We start from the raw sequence: 17,264 nt of genomic DNA, 5'->3' as shown, positions 1-17,264 counted from the left end.
AGGATATTATCAGATAGAGATAGCATTAGAAGATCAGGATAAGACAACATTCACATGTCCTTTTGGCACTTATGCCTTTCGGCGAATGCCATTTGGACTGTGTAATGCACCTGCCACATTTCAGAGGTGTATGATGAGCATTTTTAGTGATATGATCGAAAAATGTATGGAAGTGTTCATGGATGATTTGACAGTTTTCGGAGATTCATTCGACACGTGCCTTCTCAACTTGGAAGTTGTTCTACAAAGATGTGAAGAGAAGGGTCTCGTGCTCAATTGGGAGAAGTGTCATTTCATGGTGTCATCCGGCATAGTTCTTGGGCACATTATTTCTGAAAGAGGAATCGAGGTCGACCGCTCTAAGGTTGAACTCATTTCCAACCTGCCCACCCCCAAGGCCGTTAAAGATGTCCGATCTTTTCTGGGGCACGCCGGATTCTATAGGAGGTTCATTTAGAACTTTTCATCTATAGCGAGACCGCTAAGCAACCTCCTAGCAAAAGATGTTGTGTTCAACTGGACACAAGAGTGTGAGGATGCATTCCGAACACTCATCACAAAATTGACTTCTGCCCCTATTATGCAGTCACCAGATTGGAGCTTACCTTTCGAGATCATGTGTGACGCAAGTAATTATGCTGTGGGGGCCGTTCTTGGTCAACGAAGGGAGGGGAAGCCTTTCGTTGTCTACTACGCAAGCTGTACTCTGAATAGTGCTCAAATGAACTACTCTACTACTGAAAAAGAGTTGCTTGCTGTAGTATTTGCTCTCGACAAGTTCCGTGCATATCTGATTGGTTCACCTATCACCATCTTCACAGATCATGCCGCCCTTAAGTACCTTCTCTCCAAAAAGGATGCTAAGGCGCGTTTAATTAGGTGGATCCTTCTCCTGCAGGAATTTGACTTGACAATCAAGGACAAGAAGGGAGTCAAAAATGTGGTGGCGGACCACTTATCTCGTCTTGAATTTAATGATTCCGCCGAAATTCCTGCTATTAGAGATGACTTCCCCGATGAACATCTCTTCGCCGTCACTAAGATGCCATGGTATGCGAACATTGTTAACTACTTGGTGACGGGCGAGATTCCATCTACCTGGGGTGCACAAGACAGGAGGAAGTTTCTGGTCGAGGTTCGTAACTTTTATTGGGATGACCCCTATCTTTTTAAGTACTGCCCCGACCAGATCATAAGATGATGCATCCCGGATGATGAAGTGTCTAGTGTCCTGACCTTTTGCCACAACGATGCATGTGGCAGTCATTTTTCTGTGAAGAAGACCGCCACGAAAATCTTACAGTGTGGTCTTTATTGGCCCACTTTATTCAAGGACACCAATGACTTCTGTCGTTCCTGTGAGAGGTGCCAAAAGCTAGGTGTTTTGTCCCGTCGCCATATGATGCCCTTGAACCCGATTCTCACAATAGAAATATTCGATTGTTGGGGGATAGACTTTATGGGACCATTTCCACCTTCTTATGGATTCCTCTACATACTCCTTGCCGTGGATTACATGTCTAAGTGGGTAGAAGCCTTGGCCTGCCGGAACAACGATAACACTACTGTTGTAAAGTTCTTAAAGGAAAATGTGTTATCTCGATTTGGAACGCCGCGTGCCATCATCAGTGATCAAGGCACCCATTTCTGCAACCGTTCTTTTGAGGCTCTGATGCGCAAGTACAATGTGGTTCTTAAAGTTTCAACTGCCTATCACCCACAGACAAATGGCCAAGCTGAGTTGGCCAATAGGGAGATTAAGCAAATTCTAGAAAAGACGGTTAACCCGATCGCAAGGATTGGTCTCTGCGCCTTCCGGACGCACTTTGGGCATACCGCACTGCTTACAAAACCCAACTTGGGATGTCTCCCTACAGGCTTATCTTTGAAAAAGCTTGTCATCTACCTGTAGAGCTCGAACATAAGGCTTATTAGGCTACCAAGGCCCTCAATTTCGATCTCAGCGCTGCAGGTGTCAATCGGAAGCTCCAGCTTTCCGAAATTGAGGAGTTAAGGAACGATGCCTATGATAATTCCAGGATCTACAAGGCAAAAATGAAAGCGGCTCATGATAAGCAGATCCTGAGGAAGAATTTTGAGCCGAATCAGCGGGTTCATCTCTGTGATTCCCGTTTGCATCTCCACCCCAGTAAGTTGAGGTCACGGTGGGCTGGCCCGTTCGTAGTGAAACGCGTTTTTCCCAATGGTGTTGTCGAGGTTGAAGACCTGACCGATGGGAGAATATTCAAAGTAAATGGCCAGCGTCTGAAAAATTACTTAGAGCGGGTGAACCAGGTTGAAGAGATCATTTTTGACGACCCCGTTTACCAGCCCTGAGTAGTTTGCTCACATCTTATGTACCATATTTTGATTTTTTTTTTTGTTTTTCCTTGCATTTTTTTTGTGTGTTTTTGGAGAATCATATCAGGAAGCTCAGGCTGTGCTCATAAGTGGAAAGCTCATCGTCCAGGTGTCTTCTTTCTCTATTTTTCATAATTTTTGACACTGAGGACACTGTCTGATATTGGTTGGGAGTGGTAAGCATATTCATGCGTAAGAGTGATTTTTGTCACGTTGATATTTGGGTTAAAATTTTTGCAAAGTTGTCTGAGTATAATTTCAAAATGTTTAGTTTGAGTCGATTTTCGCTATCTTGGTTACTAAGAAATGACTTCTAGAGTTTCTTTTTGCACGTGCTAAACCTTGTGGTAAGATGGATGTTAATGCATGTCAGCTGAGAAAATTCTCGAGTTTAAGTGCTTGATTTTTGGTGAGTCAAGAGAGTAGAGAAAACGACTTTTGAACTTTCATTGATCTTTTGAGCTGGTAAAATCACTATTAGAACATCATTACATGGTTAGTGGTTTGCTTGGTGCATATGCTTGAGGGATGGATTTCGGGTTAGATAGGAATTATTCTATGTAATAGAGCCTCATTTCTTACTTTTCTAAAAAAAAAAAAAAATGAGCAAGAGCAACGTTTCATAGATCCTGTAGTTTGGTGTTAATCACATTTAATGCTATATAGCAGTTTGTCAAAAGAACACCTTTCTACATTCACTTCATTATTGCAGGTTGTCTCTTTGTTCCTTTATGTAAATTTCTGTTTGACCTGAATGAAATCTCAAAAGCTGGTTTGTGGTAAGAATTGGGGAATGTTCTAGTAGTTGATTAACCTATCTTTTGGTCAATGTTCGTTTGACTGTTTGTCCTAAAATTGACCTTCCTCACACTGAGCGTTGATTGTTTCATTTCCAACTCCATGAGAGAAAACCTTTGCCCTCAAATATTTCTGACACCTGTGAGATTAATGGAGTTGAGGCTTCTACTTGGTGAATTTTTCAAAGCTGCATGTGTTATGGTCAGTGGTAAGAAGGTTATGGTTTGGACCACACACACACGACTCTGGAGTTATGACTGAAATAATCTTGATAATATCTTTTGACTTCTTACTGACAGTTTGTTTGAAATACTCAGGTGACTGGTAAGTTAAGACTTAGATTTTCTTTATGACATGATTTCACTTGCGCTTGGATTGCTAGAGACTAGCAATAAGCTGGTTGGGGGTTGTGATTAGTGCATGAAAATGCACCCTAAATATTGCTTTTGATTTACACAGTATTAAAATATTTAAGCTTTAATTAAACAATTCCATTATTTTTATTCATAATATTTTTAATTGGAATTTGTCTAGTTTTTGTTTAATTATTTACAGATAAAAAGCAGTGTAAAAAGCCACACAAAAATAACCATGAAAGCCATATTTTCAACCATCCGGAGCCAAGCCTCTTAGCCGAGCCGCACAAGCCATCATAGTGAGAGCCGAGCCGATTGAGCCGAGTAGCTGAGCCGGCCAAGTCACATCAGTCCGCGTGGGTCCCAGCTTTTCCACGCTCCCCGACAATCCCTCGCGCGCGTCCTCAGTACGTGGCTCATCAGAGCGCGCGTTCCTTCCACACGTCCGTCAGCGCGCGTCCAAGGCCTTCCTCACGTGGGTCCCGTGCGACAGCGTGCCAGCCCAACTCTTTCTCCGCGCGTGCCAGCTGTCCTCCACTCTGACTCCGCGCCAGCACACTCCACCACTCCAAGCGCGACACGTGGCAAGTTTCCTCCTCACTTCTAATCACGTTGCGACACGTGTCCCATTTGGTGATGAATCCGAATTCCTTCCCCAAAAATCAGAGGAAATTACCAGATTTCTTCCCCAAATCAAATATGTGATTTCTCCTAATTTATGTGTAATTTTATTTTGTTTCCTTTTCTTTTGTAATTTTCTAGTTTTACAATTTATTTCCTTATTTGACAGACAACCTCTGAACACTATAAATAGAGGGGTTGGCCTAAGGTTTTAGAAGCTTGGAATATTCAGTTTTCTGTCGTCTTGCTGTCAGTCTCATATTTTCTCTCTAGAACTTGTGAGAATGTTTTGCAAGATAGGCTAGAGTTTTCTTGGTGAGGTTAGAGATGAACTTCTATTGAGTGACCCAATTTGGGGTTTTGATTCCTTGTTCTGTAAACTTCAACATCTGAATGAATTAAATCTCATCTATTTTTCTATTACTTTTCAAATATTGTGTGCCAATTTTTATATAAGTTTAGTCACGCTTTTCTTATGTAATTATGTCATGCATTGTTTTGTCATTCTAATTATTTTACAAATTGTCTTTTACTGTAATATTGTCAAATTGATATATTGTCGATTTTAGATAACTTGTAATAATAATATTTTATGAGCCAACATAGAGATTTAATTTATTCGATTATTTTATTTTGTGAATCAAAACTTGAATTGGTGAACGAAGCATTAGGGATTCTCGACACCTTACCGTTTTCTTCATATAGATTTTCTCCTTTTTATTTTATTTGCAACAAAAATCTCAAAAACTCTCATTTTTCTTTAATTCACTTTTCTCTAACGCTCTTATTCTGTTAATCATTCTTGTTATTTTGTTATCTCTCTGTGGATACGACCGCCCTTCTGTGCTACAATTGACTGCTTGTGAATATCACTTTTAGGCGTTAATCAGCTTCACCGACCCATTTACAATCCCACCAATTATCGTTCACTTAAGAAGACAAAGAAAAATTTTCCAAATTACTTCCAACAAATAGGCCCACAAACAAATGCAATAGTTTCAAAAATACTACCACTACCAGCACCAACAGCAACAACTGTAGCGCCAACAACAAGGTAAAATATTTTTCCTAATCTCTACCAATTACAGCTATAAACTATATTTTACCATTTCAGCCCCTCAAATAAAGACAGTAGCTATAGCTTCAACAACAGTAGACCCATAAACTCCAGATCTAAAAAAATCAACCACACGGTAAGCCATGTACACTAATTTGTATTATTCATGAACCAAAAATAATATTTCTAATTTTAAATACATATCTAAGCACACTCTTACCATTACAGTTCTTGATCAAAAGAGGCAGAACAATCTACAAAGTGTCTAAAAATAAGGTGATATCACTATCTCCAAATCAAAATATTTCCAATTCCATCAACTATTATGTTAGGAATAGTGTCCTAGAAACAAGAGATGTAATAGGATATTTATTATTTATTTAATAAAAGAGTTTATTCATCATTTTATGTGCATATATTTGTGAATATTTTATGAATATCAAATGAAAATTCTGTGATTATTTATGGGACCTTAAACATTGTATATAAGTGTTGAATGCAAGAGGATAATGTTTAATGATAATAACTAAAAAGCGATGTTCATAATAAATTTAATTAAAGTTCAGAATCTTTAATTAGAACATTACTAATACATGTCATTCCTATTTAGAATGGAACGGTGTTATCCGTACTGTTAATATGGCGAGATATTGAATGAGGGTATTACTCATACTGAGATTATGCGGAATAAGGACACAGACACAATATGAATTTTTAATAATTTTCGTTAAATATAGAAATTCTAATTGAGTCTACCGATGGTCATATATAGAATGATCTTAATCCTGAACTCTTAACAAACTCTTATTTATGGATTTGTGTCTTTTGATTTACTCAGTACGGATTTCGAGACCCTGAATCCTATTCCTTGTATTTTAGAGACATGATGAAGTAGGTAGCCAGGAATGTTATTATACTAGATGGAATCCATTCCTTCTTGAGAAAGAAGCAGATAAATAATTATCTCGAGTGTTGATTCGGTACTTAGATTAGTAAGAGCGCTCTGGTTCATGAATATGTTTTATGAATCACTATCTATTAGAGAATCAATTGTACTCAAGGATGAAGATATAATTAAAGAGGTTAACAGATTTTACATAGCTCTAATTATGAATTATTTATAGAGGATTGGTCTATATGCAGTGACTTTCTCAAATGGACACTTCACAGTTTAGAAGTAATTTATGTCTAATTTTGAGAGTACAATTCCTAGTTTAAAGTGGAGTAACTATTAGAATTAATAGAATTAATTAAATAATTAAAGTGTTTAGTTAAGTATTAATTTTACTAGAGCTTGGGATTATAGGTTCATTAGTCTCCGTGTCATCTTAGTAATTCTACAAGACACAAAGGACAAAATGGGAATTTTAGAATTTTAGAATTCAAAAATTAAACACTCAAAAATAATTAATTTAGAATTAATTATTATTTAAATAATGAGATTATTTAAATTTGAATTTGAACATGTCTAGATTTATCCATTTAAACTTATTTGATAAGTTTTTTAATTTAGAATTCAAATTAATTCAAGTTTGACTTAAATTTGAATTTGAATTTGAGTTAAAATTGGATTGCAGGATAAAGGATGATTTTCTCTTCCTTCCCTATCTGTATTTGGCACCACACAAGGATAAACTCCTGTGTGTCCCCTCATCACTTATTATGGCTCTAGGGGTGCCAAAGCATGTGAATATGTTATTCTTAAGAAATTACACCACAACTTTGGAGCTACTGGTGGATCGTGGAACTGCTTCCACCCATTTGGAGACAGAGTCGACCGCCACTAGAATGTACTGGTTTTCAAATGAGGATGGGAAGGGTCCCATGAAGTCTATACCCCACACATCAAATAACTTCACTTCTATGATGTTATTTAGAGGCATCTCATGCCTCCTAGAGATGTTTCCTGTCTATTGACATCTGTCGCATTGCAAAGCGTATGCACGAGCATCCTTAAAAATGGTCGGTTAGTAGAATCCAGATTGTAAAATCTTTGAAGCTATCCTAATTGCGCCATAATGCTCACCATAAGGTGATGAATGGCAATGATGTAGAATGCTCTCCATTTCTTCTTCAAGGACACATCTTCTCAGAATCTGGTCAGCACATTGCTTGTAAAAATACGGTTCGTCCCAATAATAGAACTTGACATCATGACGAAACTTCCTCTTTTGTTGGCTAGAAAGTTCAGGTGGAAGTAGACCACTTACCAAGTAGTTCACGACATCAGCATACCAAGGTGCAGCCAACCAATTCATTCTCAACCGCTGCTCATCTGGAAAAGTCTCCTTTATTGGCTCTTCGTCTCTTTGGGGGACCCCTTCCTCTAATCTGGACAAATGGTATACAACTTGATTTCCAGTCCCCTTTCTGTCTCTGATCTCTATATCAAACTCCTAGAGTAACAAGACCCATCTAATCAGCCTAGGCTTTGCATCATTCTTTGCAATCAAGTACTTGATGGCCGAGTGGTCAGTGTACACCACAACCTTGGTTCCCACCAAATATGCCCTGAACTTATCAAATGCAAACACCACCGCTAGAAGTTCCTTCTCAGTGGTTGTGTAGTTCAACTGCCCCTCATTCAATGTTCTGCTTGCATAGTAGATAGAGTGAAAATTCTTGCATTTTCTTTGGCCCAACACTGCTCCCACTTGTAACACCCCAAAGAATTAATTGGGATTAATTGAGATAATTAAGAATTATTAGTGTGCCTAATCTGATTTAATTAATTAGTTTTGATTAATAAATGTTTTTGTCGTGTAATTTAAATAATTCGAACCTATTTAAATATTCTCAGTAATTTTATTTTAACCCAGAAGTGTGTATGGGCGCATTTCTGGACTGTTTTTTAAATGTTCATACCTGTCTATTTTCTTTTCTTTTTCTTTTTCTTTTCTTCCTTTTCTTTTTTGTTCTCTTTTCCTCCCGTGTCTCTCTCTCTCTCTCTTCATTCTCTCACTCACTCTCTTAGTTCTCTCTCCCGTTTTGTCTCAAACCAACCGGATTTTGAACCAAAGGAAAGATTCAAGAATTTTTCAACATCAAGAGAAGGATTCAAGGTAAGATTTCTAAAAAACCTCTCTTGAATCTCTAGATTTCGGATTCTAAAACTTATTTTTGGTTCGAAATGAATTTTGATGGATTTCGAGTAAAACTAGGGTAGAAATTGGGGATCTTGGGTTCTTTGGACTTGTTTTATTACCTAGAACCCAGATTTAGGTATTGTCCCTTGAGATATTGTGAATTGGGACTGACTTTGTAGGTTTTCGAGCTGATTTCTATGAGTTTCTCGCACTGGTGTTCTTCACAGGTCGACCAGTACGGTCGACTGTACCGGACTGGTCAACCGGTATAGTCGACCGGATTACATAAGGCCACCGGTCGACTGGTGGTGATGCACAACTCTGTCACCGGTCGACCGGTGTACACGGGGTTTGACCCTGTTTGGCCTGAAAATGCTGTTTTGACCTCTGTTTTTAGGAGAACTCAAATTAGCTTCATTTGGGGACCTAGATTCAATGGATTAGCATCTTTAATCCATGTTTTGGAATTAAAACCCTTGGAATTATGATTTGAAACATGAAATTGATTATGACACACTAACTGGAAATTAAAGGATATGATTGAGTCTGAATTACTTTAGGAATTTGATTGGAATCCTAAAGTATTGTCTTGTAACAGTGATAGCTGAAGACTCAGATTGAGTGGGTTGAGGAAGCGGAAGCTGAAATAGTGCGCCGCTAGCCACAGGTTTGGTAAATTCGAGGTAGGATTTCTATCCTTTTCTTTGAGAGCCTGATTTTTAAAAGGATTTTGGCCTTTCAAATGTTTTAAAGAAAGGGGCTTGTTTGTGAAAGAAAAATATTTTAAAAACCGTGGCTTGTTGTAGTTCACAGAACCCATGGCTTGTTGTAGTTTATGGGGACCCACGGCTTATTGTAGTTCATGGGATTATAATAATGATTTCATAATCTTTAATAAATGATTTCTTAATGAAAGAGATCTTGTGAACCAGTAAGACCGCTAATGGCCTAGATAGGATGTGGAGAATGCATCCTCAGGGGCAGAACCCGAAACCCGGCCCGGGAAGGCTTGTGCACTTGGTTGTGTAAGTAATTTGTATAAATTACTTACTGATGCCTGTAATACGGTAAGTTTCAGTTTATATTCCTTTCAGAAAAAGGATACGAGGTTCCGGCTGTTGTGTTGGAACTGAATATCTATATTTATTCATTTATTTACTTGTTTATTTATTTACCAAGTTATTTCAAATTATATCCTACTAGGCCTTTTGCTCACGTTTCATTATTTTAAAATGTTAACCCCTCACAGGAGACTCTAGGTGCAGTGCGGAGTAGCTGAGTGCTACCACCTGATTTAGGAGAAGATTGTGTCATCCTCCTGTGAGTACAAATGTAAGAATTTGTAAATTCTGTAAACTCATGTACTTGGATTACTAGACTGTGGATGATGTCTGTAACTGTAATGATTTATTTACATGTCATGTATGTACGGTAACAAGATCCTGTGGAAAGATCCTGTAATTCATTTTAATTCAGCGTGTGGGGCTCATTGGGTATTTCTTTTATTATCATGCGTTTAACCCTAATCGAGCCTTCACGTCACCACACTTGTTCCAGGATGTGACAGAGTGGTATTAGAGCCTTAGGTTAAGAATCCACAGGATTGTACATACATGTATGACATCAGAAATCTGCTGAACAGTCTAGTTTCTTTTCAGATAAAAGAGATGCCGCCACGACGTAGGTCGGTTAACAACCCAGCTCCACAGAACCAAGAGTTCCTGGATGCCATGTATGCCACTTTTCAAGGCATGGCCACTTGAGCTCAGAATGAGTGGCCGACAGAATATTGGAAGTAGAGTTACTTCCGGGAATTCAGGCGTGCACCTATCCCCACATTCAATAGTGAGGGGGACCCTAGGAAGCGGAGTTTTAGTTGGACTCCATAGTTAAACACTTAGATACTATGGGAGTGCCGGAAGAATACCGGATAGAATTCGCTGTATATAAAATGGAACGCCAAGCAAGCAACTGGTGGAAGCAAGTGGGAAGAAGGCTTAATGTTGCAGAAATTACTTGGGGGCAGTTTGAAACTCTCTTCAATGAACAATACTTCCCTCAGAGCTACAGGGAATAGAAGGCATTGGAGTTTATGACCTTGCAACAGGGTGATATGACGATAAGGGAATATAAGGCTAAGTTTAATGACTTGTCCCGCTTTGCACCATCTCTGGTGGAATCTGAGCATCTGAAATGCCTGAAGTTTGAGAAAGGCTTGAAACCTAATGTAAGGAGACCCTTAGTGCCTCTAAGGATCTAAAATTTTTGAGGCCTTGTGGACGCTGCTACAAGCGTGGAACAAGATAACTTGGCCAATCAACAAAGCAAGGAAGCAGCTGCTCAAGTTTCTGCTTTGGGTGGACCCTCTGTTTCGGGTGGGCCACAACGGAGTGGTAGAAGAAACCGTAATCAAGGGCAGGTCAGTGGAGATGTGATCAGTGGTGGTAGTAGTTCATTTGGGAGAGACAAAAATTCTCCCTACCGACCAAAGTGCTATCACTGTGGGCAGATTGGTTATATTAGGATGAACTGTCCTAATAAGAACCAGTCACAGATTCAACAGTCCCAGGGTGATGTTTCTTATGGTCAAGCGAGGCCACCGCAGTTCATGCCACCTTACCAGCCGCAACTGCAAATGCCAACATTTTACCCTCCTGTGCCAGCCTACCGACCGCCTCAGTACCCACATTTTCGGCCTCAGGCGTCGGGACTGATACAGAGACCTCCGCCACAACAGTATAGGCCATTGACCTAAAGGCCTAATGTTGGTGATAAAGGGAAGGGGAAAGTGCAGGGACAAGCTTGTACCCTGACAGGAGGCAGTTCTGGAGGCCAGGCCAGTAACACGGTGGTTGAGGGTATGATTCTAATATCTCATTCTCTAGCACATGTACTATTTGATACTGGTGCTACTCATTCTTTCATTTCAAGTTCATTTGTCCAAACTTTGAAATTGAAATCTGAGAACTTGGAAGTTCCAATGATGTTGAACTCCCCACTAGGATGTGTGGAGGTGGCTAGTATGTGCAGATCGTGAGAAATCACGATTGCAGGTGAGCGTTTGAGACCTGACCTGATAATCCTTCCGATGAGTCTGTTTGACGTGGTGCTCAGAATGGATTGGTTAGCAAGATACGGTGCAATTGTTGATTGTTACCGTAGGAAAGTAACCTTGATGACAAATTTCAGAGCTATAATTACCTATCAGGCATATATGAATCCAGTCCTGGAGGAACGACTGTTGAATTACAGCATTGGAGGACGTAGGAATCTGGCTTTAGGGGGTGAATCCAAGGTAATTGGGGATAATGCAGGAATTCCTGTGGTGGATGAATTTGTAGATGTAAATCCTGATGAACTACCTGGTTTACCGCCGGATCGAGAAATTCAATTCTGCATCGATTTGGTTCTGGGAGCGGCACATATTTCCATATCTCCCTACCAGATGACACCTGCTGAAATGAGAGAGTTAAGAAAACAGCTCGAAGAGCTAGCAAAAAAGGGGTACATCAAGAATAGTACTTCCCCTTGGGGTGCACCGGTGTTGTTTGAGAAGATGCACGATGGATCCCTCCGGTTGTGCATTGACTATCGTCAGTTGAATAGGATAACTGTGAAGAACAAATACCCACTACCGAGGATTGATGAGTTATTCGATCAGTTGGGTGGATCACAGTATTACTCTAAGATTGACTTGAGGTCTGGGTATCATCAATTGAAAATCAGGGAGGAGGATATCCCGATGACTGCTTTTCGGACTCAGTATGTACACTTCGAGTTCTTAGTAATGCCATTTGGGTTAATGAATGGCCCGACTGCATTCATGGATTTAATGAACCGTATTTTCTGGCCGTACTTAGATCGGTTCATGATCGTCTTCATTGATGAGATTCTGGTGTATTCGAAGACTTGGGAAGAACATGAACAGCATTTGAGAATTGTTCTTCAAACTCTTCGTGACACCAGCTGTATGCGAAGAAGGAGAAGTGTGACTTCTGGCTGACAGCTGTGAAGTTCCTTAGCCATGTGATATCGGGACAAGGAATTTCTGTGGACCCTTCCAAGATTGAGACTGTGCTACAGTGGGAGAGGCTGAAGAATGTGGCAGAGATCTGAAGCTTTCTCAGACTTGCGAGGTATTACTGACGCTTTGTAAAGGACTTCTTGAGTATCGCTGCACGGATGACTTGGTTGACCAAGAAAGAAGTCAAATTTGAATGGGACGCTGAGTGCGAACATACTTTTCAGGAATTGAAGGCAAGAATGACAAGTGCACATGTCCTGAGTATTCTTAATACCAATGAGCCATATGAGGTGTACTCTGACGCCTCGGGGGTTAGACTTGGTTGTGTCTTGATGCAAGGTGGACGTGTGGTAGCTTACGCATCTCACCAATTGAGACCACATGAACGGAACTACCTCGCGCATGACTTGGAATTAGCAGCGGTGATATTTGTTCTGAAGATATGAAGATGTTATCTTTATGGAGCAAGGTTTCAGGTCTTTTCTGATCATAAGAGTCTGAAGTACTTGTTTACTCAGAAAGATTTGAACCTCAGACAGAGGAGGTAGGTGGAGTACATGGAAGATTATGACTTCACGCTATAGTATCATCCTGGAAAAGCTAATGTGGTAGTTGATGCCCTTAGTAGGAAGACCTCGGGGACTTTAGCGTCATTAGCTCTAGAAGACTAGAAGATGACTGAAGTTGTGAGTGATTATGATCTTCAGTACCACGAGAATTATAACCAAGCAACGGTGTATAATCTGGTCTCTGCACCAGCTCTTGTGCAACAAGTCAAGCAGAATCAGTGGCAAGATTCTCATCTTCAAGGAATCTGGACTCGAATCCAAAATGGAGAGCAGCTTGAGGAGAATTTAAGAGGATGGGACGTTGTACTTTCGTGACCGCCTAGCTGTTCCTAAAGTGGATGAAATTAAGAAGGTGATTCTGCATGAGACACACAAATCGAGGTACGCTATTCATCTGGGAAGTAGCAAGATGTACCAGGACCTGAAGAGGCAATACTGGTGGAGAGGCATGAAGAAAGACGTTCGTGAGTATGTCTCAGAATGTGTAACCTGCCTCCGGATTAAAGCTGAACATCATAAGTCAGCTGGAGAGTTGCAGTCTCTACTTGTTCCAAGATGGAAATGAGAGTACATCACGATGGATTTTCTGATGGGACTACCGAGAACTGAGCACAGGCACGATGCCATCTGGGTGGTGGTGGATAGGTTGATAAAATCTGCGCATTTCATATTGTTTCCTGCGACGTATTCTTAAAAAATTATGGCTGCATTGTAGCTGGAGCATGTTGTCAGACTTCACGGAGTACCGCTGTCGATCACGTCTGATTGTGGCACGCGTTTTAATATAAGGTATTAAAAGAGTTTCCAGGAAGCCATGGGAACAGAATTGAACTTTAGCACAGCATTTCATCCTCAGGCTGATGGGCAATTTGAAAGAGTTATTCAGATTCTGGAGGATATGATTCGTGCTTGTATTCTAGATTTTGGCAGGAACTGGAAGAAATACCTGCACCTTGCTGAATTCGCCTACAACAACAGCTATCAGGCCAGTATCAGTATGGAACCGTTCGAGGCTTTGTATGGTCATCCTTGTAGATCACCTGTATGTTGGTTGGAACCAGAGGATCGACTTACCACTGGACCGGACATCATTCAAGAGAAAATGAGAAGATATCTATGATTCGGGAACGACTGCTGACAGCTCAAAGTCCTCAAAAGAGCTATGCTGACAGAAGGCATAGGCCTTTGGAGTTCCAGGAAGGCGACTTCATTCTGCTGAAGGTTTCCCCACGCAAGGGAATTGTTCGATTTGGGGTGAAAGGGAAGCTTGCGCCAAGGTACATTAGACCATTCCCGATCGTGCAACAAGTCGGTGTCATTGCGTATCGTCTTGCCCTGCCGCTTGAGTTATCTTACGTGCATGACGTGTTCAATGTCTCCATGCTTCAAAAATGTCAACTTGATCCAGAAGCTGTAGTGCAATGGTATGACGTTCTGATATAGTATGACACGACATACGAGTCTGCATCAGATTCTTGACCGGAAGATGAAGAGTCTGCGTCATCGTGAGATTCCGTTAGTGAAAGTGTTGTGGCAGCACCATGGAGTTGAGGAAGCGACATGGGAGCTTGAGACGATGATGCAGGAACGATACCCGCATCTGTTTCCACTGTGAGGTGAGTTCTAATTTTGAGGATGAAATTCCTTAAGGGGGTAGAGTTGTAACACCCCGAAGAACTTATTGGGATTAATTGAGATAATTAAGAATTATTAGTGTGCCTAATCTGATTTAATTAATTTGTTTTGATTAATAAATATTTCTGACCCAGAAATGTGTGTGGGCGCATTTCTGGACTGTTTTTTTTAAATGTTGGTACCTGTCTACTTTCTTTTTTTTTTCTTTTTCTTTTCTTCCTTTTCTTTTTTTTCTCTTTTCCTCTCGTCTCTCTCTCTCAGACCATTCCCTCTCTCTTTCTCTTCGTTCGCTCACTCACTCTCTCGGTTCTCTCTCCCGTTTTGTCTCAAATTAACCAGATTTTGAACCAAAGGAAAGTTTCAAGAAGTTTTCAACGTCAAGAGAAGGATTCAAGGTAAGATTTCTAAAAAACCTCTCTTGAATCTCTAGATTTCAGATTCTAAAACTTATTTTTGGTTCGGAACGAATTTTGATGGATTTCGAGTAAAACTAGGGTCGAAACTGGGGATCTTGGGTTCTTTAGACTTGTTTTAGTACTTAGAACCCAGATTCAGGTGTTGTCCATTGAGATATTGTGATTTGGGACTGAATTTGTAGGTTTTCGAGCAGATTTCTGCGAGTTTGTCGCATTGGTGTTCTTCACAGGTCGACCAGTGCGGTCGACCAGACTGGTCGACCGGTGCAGTCGACCGGATTACATAAGGCCACCGGTCGACCAATGCGGTCGACCGGATTGCACACCACCGGTCGACCGGTGGTGATGCACTGCTCTATCACCGGTCGACTGATGTACACGGGATTTGACCCTGTTTGGCCTGAAAATGTTGTTTTGACCTCTGTTTTTTAGGAGAACCCAAATTAGCTTCATTTGGGGACCTAGAGTCAATGCATTAGCATCTTTTATCCATGTTTTGGAATTAATGTTGGGAATAGTGTCCTAGAAGCATAAGATGTAATAGGATATTTATTATTTATTTAATAAAAGAGTTTGTTCATTATTTTATGTGCATATATTTATGAATATTTTATGAATATCAATAAAAATTCCATGATTATTGATGTAACCTTAAACATTATATATAAGTGTTATATACGAGAGGATAATGTTTAAGGATAATAATCAAAAAGCAATGTTCATAATGAATTTAATTAAAGTTCAGAATCTTTAATTAAAACATTATTAATACATGTCATTCCCATTTAGAATCGAACGGTGTTATCCGCACTGTCAATATGGTGAGATATTGAATGAGTGTATTTTACATAATGAGATTATGAGGAACAAGGACACAGACACAATATAAATTTCTAATAATTTCCGTTAAGCATAGAAATTCTAATTGAGTATACCGATGGTCATATATAGAATGATCTTAATCCTGATTTCTTAACAGACTCCTATTTATGGATTTGTGTCTTTTGATTTACTCGCTATGGATTCTAAGATCCTGAATCCTATTCCTTGTATTTTGGAGACATGATGAAGTAGGTAGCCGGAAATGTTATTACACGAGATGGAATCCATTCCTTCTTAAGAAAGAAGTAGATAAATAATTCTTTTGAGGGTTGATTCGGTACTTGGACCAGTAGGAGCTCCGATTAATGAATGTGTTTTATAAATCACTGTCCATTAAAGAATCAATGGCACTTAACGATAAAGAAGTAATTAGAGAGGTTAACGGATTTTACCTTGCTCTAATTATGAATTATTTATGCAGAATCGATCGATATGCAATGACTATATCAAATGGACACTTCACAGTTTAGAAGTAATTTATGTCTATAATTTCGAGAGTGCAATTCCAAGTTTATATTGGAGTAACTATTAGAATTAATAGAATTAATTAGTCCCCGCGTCCTTAGTAATTCTACCAGACACAAAGGGAAAAATGAGAATTTTAGAATTACGGAATTCTAAAATTAAACGCTCAAAAATAATTAATTGAGAATTAGTTATTATTTAAATAATGTGATTATTTAAATTTGAATTTGAACACATCTAGATTTATCCATTTAAACTTATTTGATAAGTTGTTCAAATTAGAATTCAAATTAATTTAAGTTTGACTCAAAATCAAATTTGAATTTGAAATAAAATTGGACTACAGGATAAAGGATGATTTTATCTTCCTTCCCTATCCAGTATTGGCGCCACACACAGGGATAGGAATCCCTAGCATGGCCGGCCACAAGAGATAAGAGAGAGGAGAATTTTTGTTCGAAATTCAAATAAGAGATAGAGATTTGATTCCTTTTAGAAGTTTGACTTCTACTCTATAAATAAGATATGATGAAAAATTGCACGAGACAATTTTTTAACCTAACTTGAAGGGGGCTAGCCGAATTTCCCTTATAGAGAGAAGGAAAAAATTTTTCTCTAAAAATTCCACATCGTGCATGCGTTGGTGTTTGTGAAAATTCGAGTGTTTATTGTAACCCGTTTTGTCTCATGTGTGCCCACACACACGTCTTCGTGGATTCTAGGAATTGACATGGAAGACATTGGTTTTCTAAACACAAAGCTTTGGAGCAAGGATTGTTTGAGGTCAAAGAACTCAAGTTATCAACCGAGTCGGCCCCCAGGTCTTTTTTCTAATTGAGTTCTTAATAAATGAATTAATGAGATTAATTTATTCGTGCATAAATTAATATAATCTATAAAGTATCTCAAAGGTTTTATGAAAATTTTTGTTATACACGATCCGCCTCCCCCCCACGCTTCCGCATCCGAATTTGATTTTGGGACCAACAATTAA

This window comes from Morus notabilis, unplaced genomic scaffold, assembly GCF_000414095.1.
Source record: "Morus notabilis unplaced genomic scaffold, ASM41409v2 Scaffold150, whole genome shotgun sequence".
NCBI lineage: Eukaryota > Viridiplantae > Streptophyta > Magnoliopsida > Rosales > Moraceae > Morus > Morus notabilis.
Note: the sequence above shows the minus strand (reverse complement) of the source record.